The sequence below is a fragment of the Myotis nattereri genome (genome assembly GCF_964212035.1).
Source record: "Myotis nattereri genome assembly, chromosome: 3".
NCBI lineage: Eukaryota > Metazoa > Chordata > Mammalia > Chiroptera > Vespertilionidae > Myotis > Myotis nattereri.
The window spans coordinates 191,947,982-191,958,056 of NC_138077.1; positions in this window are offsets into that span (position 1 = coordinate 191,947,982).

Consider the following 10,075-nt stretch of genomic DNA (forward strand, 5'->3'; position numbering starts at 1 on the left):
GGGAACAGGGATTTGGGGCAGTGGAGGGGGTTAAGTGATGCTGGAACAGCCAGACCAGGTCCAAAGCCTGTCAAACAAGCCAGCAGCTCAAGGAACAAAGAAAAGTGCTTTCCCAGGCCAGCCCTGGAACACTCACTTGGCAGAATTGGTGACAATGAGGGTGTCACAATCCCAGGGACCATGGGAAGTGTCCACTCAAGGATTGGGAGCTGGAGCAAGACATTGACATGGAGCGAGGCTGGGCCAGTTGCGTTGGTAGATCCTCGAGCTCTGGCTCCGCTGGCCCCAGGCCTGGGCACGTGGAGAAGGCCATTTAGGCAATTGAACTTCACTGTGTCATCTTTGAGGATTCAAAGAGGGAAGACTCAGATGTGAAGGCCAAGTGAAGACCAGGCTTATGATTGCAGAGCCCAGCATTTTAATGCGATGGATCTCTGAGGGCTTTGCATTTGAATACGGTTAATTGTTCCTGATTTGAGCCCAAGTCTCACTTCTGTGCTTTTTGCTTCCAAGAGCACAAAGGGAACCACATCCTAAAGAGCATCAGATGGCTCTCAACTCGGTTGGTCTGATGCACAGTGGGACTGAGGAACCAATGGCAATCAAAGCCCAAAAGGAGTCCCACCCTGGGACTGGCCTGAGCACCGTGTGGAGGGAGGGGAGCAGCACCTCCCCACTTTGGGCAGAAAAGCAGGATGATGGCCCCACAGCTGCTTGTGCCAGTTGAGATACACATAACCCATCTGGTTCAGACTTTGGATCTGCCCCCAGGGCTGGGAGACTGGCAACAACTGCCTTGAATATATACTTGGCCTTTCTCCCAAGGGCAGGACCATTACCGATAGACTGTGTTTGATTTCTCTCGAGCCCTCCCATTCATTTTCACAAGGTATTTTTTTGTACAAGGTATTTGCCTACCATGCATATTTACAATCCTTTTCCCAAACCAACAAAATGCCCACAGACATTGCATCTCAGTTTCTCACAAACATACTCTCTTCGCATTCCCATGGTTTACCCTTCTCCTGTTTCCCCCTTTAAAAAAAAAAAAATTCTTTTTTATTGATTTCAGAAAGAAAGGGAGAGGGAGAGATAGAAACATCAATAGAGAATCATTGATCGGCTGCCTCCTACACACCCCACTCTGGGGATGGAGCCCACAACTCGGGTATGTGCCCTGACTGGGAATTGAACCATGACCTCCTGGTTCATAGGTCGATGCTCAACCACTGAGCCATGCCAGCGGACTCCCTCTTTTTATTTTTAAACCTGTTTCACCCTTCTGGTCCTTCTGATTCTCTCCATGCTGGCTAACTTTGGCATTTCTACTCAACTCCTGAGAACTTTACGCCTCCTCCCACCACCATCCTTCGTCTCCCTTTCCTCCTCATGTGCAGCCACAGGCTCTTCATGACCATGGCTTGCCCAGTCTCCACTTCCCCTGTATATTTGACCAACTGCATCTGTCTTTTGTCATTTTAGGCCAGATGTTTGTTGCATGAATGGAAAGGTCCCACTGGCATGGGCTTATTCTCACATGATTCCTGGAGATCATAGTTATTGATAGGGCCTATTCCTTTTTCCTTCTGGAGGAAACACAAGGCCAGCATCAAAGTTCCTTAGAACACTAGACCGACAGCAACTTGACTTTGATCTTTTTGTCATTTGGCCACAACGAGTGTGACAACCCAGCTTTTTCAGAATCATCTCCTACCACTCCCCCCCCCACCCCCCATCTACACTTCTCAGAATTACTCAATGGTGCCCAATATAAATGAATTTTCAAATTCAGTGTCTTTGTTCAAGCTGTTTCCTTCTCCTAATACTCATACTTCATATCTAGATCAAATTATTATGTGAAGGAGGTCCCCTCACTGGCAGTTGCTCCCCCTTCTGTGATTCTATGGACTGTCTGCACACTTTTATCACATCTAAGTCTCTGCCCCCAGCCTAATGTCAACTCCTGAGAACAGGGGCTGTGGGATTCATTATTGCACCCCCTGTCCTTTCTCAAGTCTCACAAAGCTCTGTGTGCAGTTGGAGACATGACTTATACTAACAATAGCAGACATTGATATAGCACTTAGACTGTTAATCCCTTTCCTGGCCATTGCCTCACTCATTTCTCAACTCAGCCCTGAGAGGTGGATACTGTTATTATGCCCATTTTACAGACGAGTACACTGAGACACAAAGAAGTAAAGGGATGTGACCAAGAGCTCACAGCTACTAAACTGAGTTCAAATCCTGGCTCCACGAGCCAGGATTTGAACTCAGCTAGTTTCTCTGGGCTACTGCCTAGCTGTGTGAAAACTCACATTTTGCATGTCCTTTCCCTACCTGCGTGCCATGATACCCAGTCTGTTCAGAGTTTCACTCGTTTATTGGAAGTGGGGGGCGGGGGTGGGGGGACCAGAGGATGGATCACATGTGCTCACAAATAATGCCCTAAGGTCTTCATGGGCATCCGCAAGGCCCTCTCCACTCCAGTCCCTCGTCAGCATCCTCACTCATGAAGCTGCTCCAGACCCCGGCATGGCTGTCAGCATGTGAGCTAGTGTTGGGCCTTCAGGCCATGGGGACGGCCTCAGGACACTCCTGAAGCTGCCCACCCTGGGTGCAGCCCCTGAAGACTCCAACGCACCAGAACCAAGTTGGGCAGAGCCAATAGCCTCTTTCCTTACCTGTGTCATGCTTTGCCTCAAGGTCACCAAAACCTGTCTCACAAAGACTCGGGACCAAGGAGCTTTTTGGGTTTCTGCCTGAAGACCCCTTCTTTGGGCTCAGAAAAAAAGCACAAAAATCCCAGGCTGGGCCAGGGACTGACAGACCAGTGTTGCTCTGCCCAGACCCCATTTTCTCCTTCTCACTGGCTTCCTCTGTCTTCTCCCCTTGAAATGTTAAACCTGGCAGAGTGCCCCCTGCTGGTCCACTAAAGTGTCAGCTACACTCAGATGTGTAGTGGACCACGCATCTGAATCCTCAGAGCAGAAAATGAATAAATAAATACATAAATAAATAAATATTCCTCCACATTGGGACAGGCAATGTTCACTCCCAGAGGACAATGGCAACTAGAGGGTCAGCTGATAGTCAGTTACATACCTGTTCCATGCGCAGAACACACACCAGAGCCCTAGGCCAGAGTTGTGGGTGAGCTTTTCCTGTGAGGAGCCAGGTAGTAAATATTTCAGGCAGCTACTTTTCTCTGCCACTGTAGTTCAAAAGCAGCCATAGACCATCTGCAAACAAATGGCGTGGCTGTGTTCCAATAAAACTCTTTATAAACCCTGAAGTTCGCATTTCATGTCATCTTCACATGTCACAAAATGTTCTTATTTTAAAAACGTAAAGACTGCCCGGCCAGTGTGGCTCAGTGGTTGAGTGTTGACCTATGAACTAGGAGGTCACGGTTTGATTCCCAGTCCAGGCGCATGCCTGGGTTGTGGGCTCAATCCCCAGAGTGGGGTGTGCAGGAGGCAGCCACTTGACGATTCTCTCTCATCATTGATGTTTCTATCTCTCTCTCCCTCTCCCTTCCTCTCTGAAATCAATAGAAACATATTTTTTTTAAAAAAGTTCTACATAACATTTGAAAAAAAACATAAAGACCATTCTAAGCTCATGGGCCACATGCAGACAGGATGCTGGTGGGATTTGGAGGGATTGCCGTAGTTTGTTTACCCCTGCCCTTGGAGATAAACTACTTGGTTTATGCCTGGTGCACTGGGGGGGGTGGGACATGGGAGAGCACAGCAAAATCCCAAGTCCCCAGGTCCTGGGTACCATGGCCAGGTATCCTGGGGATATGCTTAGCTCTGGCTGGAAGCAAAAATGACAACTCTGAAGTTGCCCAAATAGCCATTTAAAGCCCCTAGAAGATTCCTCGACCTGGTTACACAGATGGAAGGATTGCTTTTTTTGAGATGAAGGTGTGGTATACTTGTCTTTTTCTAATCAAGGCTCTAAAGAGGCACATGAATGTAGGTCCTGCCAACTTCTTCCTCTGCTGCTTGAGAAGGTATTCGTCCTACCTTTCTTCCACCTCAGTCTGAGTATCTACTAGGGAAGTAAGACTTTGTTCCCAGGCTAGACTAGACCAGACAAGAGAGCAGGAGCGGGTGCAAGAGCCCAAGGAAAACCTGAGTATGCTGCTGGGCAGGAGCTGCCCCTCGAGCAAGACTGACCTTCTGACAGACAGAAGTCCCCCTGACACGCTGGTTTTGGGAGTTGACTTTTCAGATTCTTTAACGTGACATTATTCTTCTGGAAACAATCCAAAGGACCTGGTTAACATTTTAGAAAAGTGTTTTCCTAAGGAAAGGGGGGCGGGGGGGTAGGCAGGAGATGAGCGGGTAAAGAATTACACAAAGATTTAGTCTAAAGGCTTAAAAATCAAAAGGATCATTGGACAGATAGGTATCTAGGATAATAGAAAACACACTGATCCTGGGGAGATGACTTAATATGGGCCCTCCAGCCATCTTGGAGCATAAACAATTATCTATGATTTGGAATTATACTTTAAATTCCCACATCGATGTGTGTTCTGGATCCATTTCTCAGGCCGCAGCCAGCAATCCTGAGTTATCTAAGCCAGGCTGAAAATTAGAGGCCATGAATAGCATCTCATAAAATGACTTCTCAGATTTTCTTAAGGGGCATATGCTAAGGACCACGGGGATTTGGTGATAGGAAGGAGAAAAATGCTGCTAGTTATTTTTCCAAAGCTTAATCTAGAGATCTTTTTGAAGAGCTCCTTACCCAGCAATGAGATCACTGCCAAGACCAATACATACTGTTTTCCCCACTTGGAAGTGGTGACCAGATACATCAGCCATGAAGAGAAGTTTCTTGGGGTTCCCAGAGGTAAGTCCCTCAGCCATTTTTCATAGCCATCCAGGCGACCAGCTTGTTGTATCCTTGTCCCAAAACTTCTCAGGCATCTCAGACTAAAAACTGAGGGCCATTTGGCCCACAAAGCTTCAATTCAATGCACCTTATTATTATTATTTTGTATTGATTGATTTTAGAGAGAGAGGAAGAGAGAGAGAGAGAGAGATTTATTGGTCCACTTTATTTATGCATTCATTGGCTACTTCTTGTATGTCCCCTGGCTGGGAATTGAACCTGCAACCTTGGTGTATTGGGACGATGCTCTAAGTTAGTGGTCGGCAAGCTCATTAGTCAACAGAGCCAAATATCAACAGTACTTCTTCAACATAGACTCGCCCAGGCCGAAAACCGACTTCTGCGCATGGGCCACGAAGTTTCAATCACACTGTAGGTGCGCCCGCACGTGGTATTTGGTGGAAGAGCCACACTCAAGGGGCCAAAGAGCCGCATGTGGCTCGCGAGCCGCAGTTTGCCGACCACGGCTCTAACCAACCGAACTACCCAGGCAGGGCTCTGCACCTTATTTTTCTTAGATTCCCTTGTCAACTGTTGAGGTTGTAAGGCCAAGGACTCTCTTCATCTTTCTTTTTTCTACAAACAAAACACAATAACAAAACCCCGAAAACATATTCCAAGTGGTTTCCCTATTCTTCTAGGATCCCAGAGCCTCTGCGTGGGGGCTAGCAACTGTTTCACATTGAGCGGCAGCCCCTCCAGGGCCCAGCTCTTGGCCCCAGCGGGCAGGGGTCAGTTCCTCATGGACTTGCCAGCAGAGACCCAGGAGGTTGCACAGAGAAGCCTCTGCTCTGGGTTCAACTGGGAAGGCTAAACCAACAAGCTGGCACTAATTAAGAGCTAATGGCCTTACAGTGGAGCGTTGCCAACGGATAACGACCCTCCAGCTGCAGCATAAATATCAAGGCATTTGGGGCAGAGCCAAGACATATATTTTCAGAGTGCATTAGACACTGCCGCAGCCTTCCTCGCCCTGGCTCTGCTGGGAAAACCAGAGGATCTCGGATAGGTGGGGAAGGAGCTGGGCTTTACTTACCAGGGCCGCCTCTGGTCATCGGGTCTGAGAGCCTCAGGGCAACTTTTGGGAAAGACTGCTTTTCAGATCTCAAAGTTTTGTGAAAATAAGAAGCATGTGAGGAGCTCCTTAAAATGCATATTCTCTGGGCCCCACCTTCAACGGGTCTAAATTCAGTAGCTCTAGGGCAAAGCGCAGGAGTCTGCATTGTTAACCACTTCCCCCCAGAGATCCTGATGCTGAGGGCCCTCAGACCACACTTGGAAAAATGTTACTTTCAAAGCTGCTGCTCCTTGCCCATTAGATCCTAATGAAAGTGTTTTTACAGAATGATGAAGACAGGGAGGTCAAGATCCTCTGCTTCCTGCAGAAACACCAGCCCATAGTTTCCTATCAGCACTTGGCCTGAGGCTGCTTCAGAAAAGTGGCAGCTCCAGGCAGCTCCTTGGGGTCTTTCCATTCACACTAACCTGTGGGTTCCTGGAAGCAGGAGTCCAGGGAATGAGGGCTAACCATGAGTCTGCAGGAAAGGAAGAAACAGCCCACCTGTAGCATGTCTACAACGCTTTCAGCAGTCTTCCAGGGTAGTTAATATGTCCGTTTAAAGCGGAGCCGTTGTAGGCTTGAAGGTGTATCTTGCCTCCTCTAGTTACCACGACTTCAGAGAGGGGAGTGAAAAATAGTCAGTGTATCTCAATTGTGGTAAGCAGGGGAGGCGAACCAAACCAGTAACTTTCGCTTGACCCACCTGGATCAAGCTTATTTTTGGCCAGTAGAACTGAGGTTGGTTGTCAGGATCAGCAAATACTGTTGTAAAAGGATTGATGGACCAGGTTATAAAAATAGATGGAAAGTTTGTATGATAAATGCAAGCTGAGTATGAGAACAGGAGAGAAACAACCCACCATATCATCTGGGAAAATGAAACTCCTTGGCAAGACTTCACAACAGCTTGATTCAAAATTTCATAATGAAATTATGTCTCTGATCAAAGCCTGAATGAGCTCATGGGCTGATTTTTGCCATTCGTGTTTATTCTGGTTTGAACCAAATTGAGGCATCAGAAACACATTATCCTGGTCTTCTCTCTGGGAGTGGGCTATTGCACCCTCATTTGGGGGATCAAAGGGACAGTGTGAGGCAGAAGAGGCCATCTTCGGATCCTCACTGGACAAAACGTTTCTGATCAGCTCTCAAGGACTCCCTGGGACTCCATGTCAGAGTCAGACCTTCATAGCAAAATTGTGTTTAATCGCATGATACTTGCCCTGGGGGCAATAAACGTGAGTCTCAAGGGAGAGAAGGTACTTCCCGCCCTTGTTTAGGACACTGGCCTTCTTTTGCTCTAGGAAGAATGTTTTGGGGTTTGTTTGTTTCAGACTCAGAGAAATAAAGACTCAGTCATATCTCCCACAATTAGAATAGCTCACTTTATACTAAATTGTTTGTTTTTACGGAATGAACTTCACTACAGGCTGGAATCCACCTTCCTCCTGCCTAACCACCTCTTCTCTGGCTTATCCTGAAAGCATAGTGATGGGCACTTCCTGGCAATTTGAAGTGCCAAAAAAAAAAAAAGAGGGAGGGATTATTGGTTGAAATGCTGGCATCTAGGAACTTTATTTTGACTAGTGTAAACAGACACTGTTGGGTCTTACCACCCTCATCCCCCCTCGGGGCAAGAAGCATTCCCTTCTACTATTAACTAAATGTTTGTGTCCCCTTAACGTTCGAAGGCTGAATCCCCAGTGTGACATTACTTGCAGGAGAGGCCTTATGCAGGTGAGTAGGTTTAGATGAGGTCATGAGGGTGGAGCCCGTATGATGGGATTCGTGCCCTTATAAGAAGAGGAAGAGACCAGAGCCTTCCCTGTCTCTCCAACACCTGAGGACACAGTGAGAAGACAACTGTCTGCAAGCCAGAAGGAGAGTTCTCACCAGGAACCCAACCAGGCTGGCACCTGATCTTGGACTTCCCAGACTCCAGAACTGTGAAAAAGAAAATGTCTGTTGTTTAAGTCACCCAGGCTGATATTTTGTTGCAGCAGGATGAGCTAAGATACCATCTATGCCACCGGTTCTCAACCTGTGGGTCACGAACCCTTTGGGGGTCGAACGACCCTTTCACAGGGGTCGCCTAAGACCATTGGAAAACACATATATAATTACATACTGTTTTTGTGATTAATCACTATGCTTTAATTATGTTCAATTTGTAACAATGAAATTGGGGGTCACCACAACATGAGGAACTGTATTAAAGGGTCGCGGCATTAGGAAGGTTGAGAACCACTGATCTATGCATTCCTCCATTCAGTGAATAGTTTTTGAGTTCTTCCTAAGTTTCAAGTGCTTTTCCAAATCTTGGAGATACTGCAGTGAACAAACTTATAAAGTCCCTGCTCTCAGGAAGCTTACATTCTAGTTTTGGGGAAGCAGCAGATGAAGTTGTAAATAACATAATTTTGGCTACTAATAAATGCCAGGAAGTAAATAAAACAATATGTACCAGAATAACTGCAGAAGGGTGGGAGATGGCTGATTTAGACTGATGAGACAGTATTAAAGAACCAAATTCAACCAAGTAAATTTGAAGATCTAATTGATTCTATTAAGTTACGAATCAGGCAACTTCCCATCTAGCAACTAGAAGGACACTCCAAGGATTTATACAAAATGGAAGGTTTTTATAGGCAGAAAGAGAGTGGAATTAAGAAATTAAAAGAGTGGATGATTTCAGGCAGATTATCTCACTATTGTTGATCAGATTGATTGGTTTAAAATCCCATTCCTGGGAAAGGCAGAAACTGCAATTAGGTTAGCTTTTAAATTTTGTGTGGTGACGTAGCTTAGCAAAAGTGACTCCAGCCCTAGCTGGTTTGGCTCAGTGGATAGAGCGTCAGCCTGTGGACTGAAGGGTCCCAGGTTTGATTCTGGTCAAGGGTCAAGGGTCAAGGGCACATGCCTAGGTTGCAGGCTCAGTCCCCAGTGTGGGGTGTGCACATTGGTATAAAGAGACGGATTCGATCATGTCCGACTCCCAATCAGCTGATCAATGATTCTCTCTCATCATTGATGTTTCTATCTCTCTCTCCCTCTCCCTTCCTCTCTGAAATCAATAAAAAAAATATTTTTAAAAAATGAGTCCATTTTGGCCTGTTGTTTATTTTTTTAACAGCAGGAAAGACTTCTCCCAGTAGGAAGGGAGGCCAGATAAAATACAGGATGCCTAGGTAAATTTGAATTTCAGACAATACATTTTTCTTAGTTAAGTATGTCCAAAATATTGCATCAGGCATACTTACACTAAACGTTATTCATTGTCACCCAGCTGGGCGTCACTTAGCAATTAAGCGTTGACCCAGGAACCAAGAGGTTACAGGTTCGATTCCCGATCAATATGCCTGGATATGGGCTCAATCCCCAGTAGGGGGCGTGCAGGAGGCAGCCAATCATTAATGTTTCTATCTCTCTCTCCCTCTCCTTCTCCGGCTCTGAAATCAATTTTTTTTTTTTAAAGTTATTGTCTTTCTGAAATTCAAACTTAACTGGGCATATTTTTACTTGCTAAATCTTGCAAACCTACCAGTAGGTAACATTTGAACTGAATGACTAGGAGGAACTAACTAAGCAAAGATTTAGGGAAAGAGTGATTCCAGCAGAGGGAACATCCAGTGTAAATGTGAGAATAATCAGAGGGAGGGAGGTACAGATGAAGTCAGATAAATAGGCAGGGGCCAGATCATGCAAAATTCTGTAGGGTTGACAAGGAGATTTCTGCATCTGTCTGTCTCTCTCTAACTCTAAACCATTGGAGTTTTAAGGAGAGAGTGACAAAATCTGATTGATATTTAGCTGCTGTGTGGTCAGTCACTTTTAGAAGGCCTTAAAAGACAAATTCAGATAATTAAACTTAAGCTTGTGCCATTGGCTTGGGGCGAGACCCCTGTGTTTGGGGATGGACCCAACTAGGAGCCCTGGGCCCTAAACCTTAAACTAAGGTATCTAGGCGGTTGCTATGGAGGGGCAGCTTGGCGGTTGCTAGGGAGAGAGCGGGGGCACGGCCTCCGCGCACGTCCTGGTCTAAGCGGCGGGCGGGGGCGGGGGTGGAGCCAGGAGTGCGGCGGCGCGCTCCGCGCGTTCGCAGGA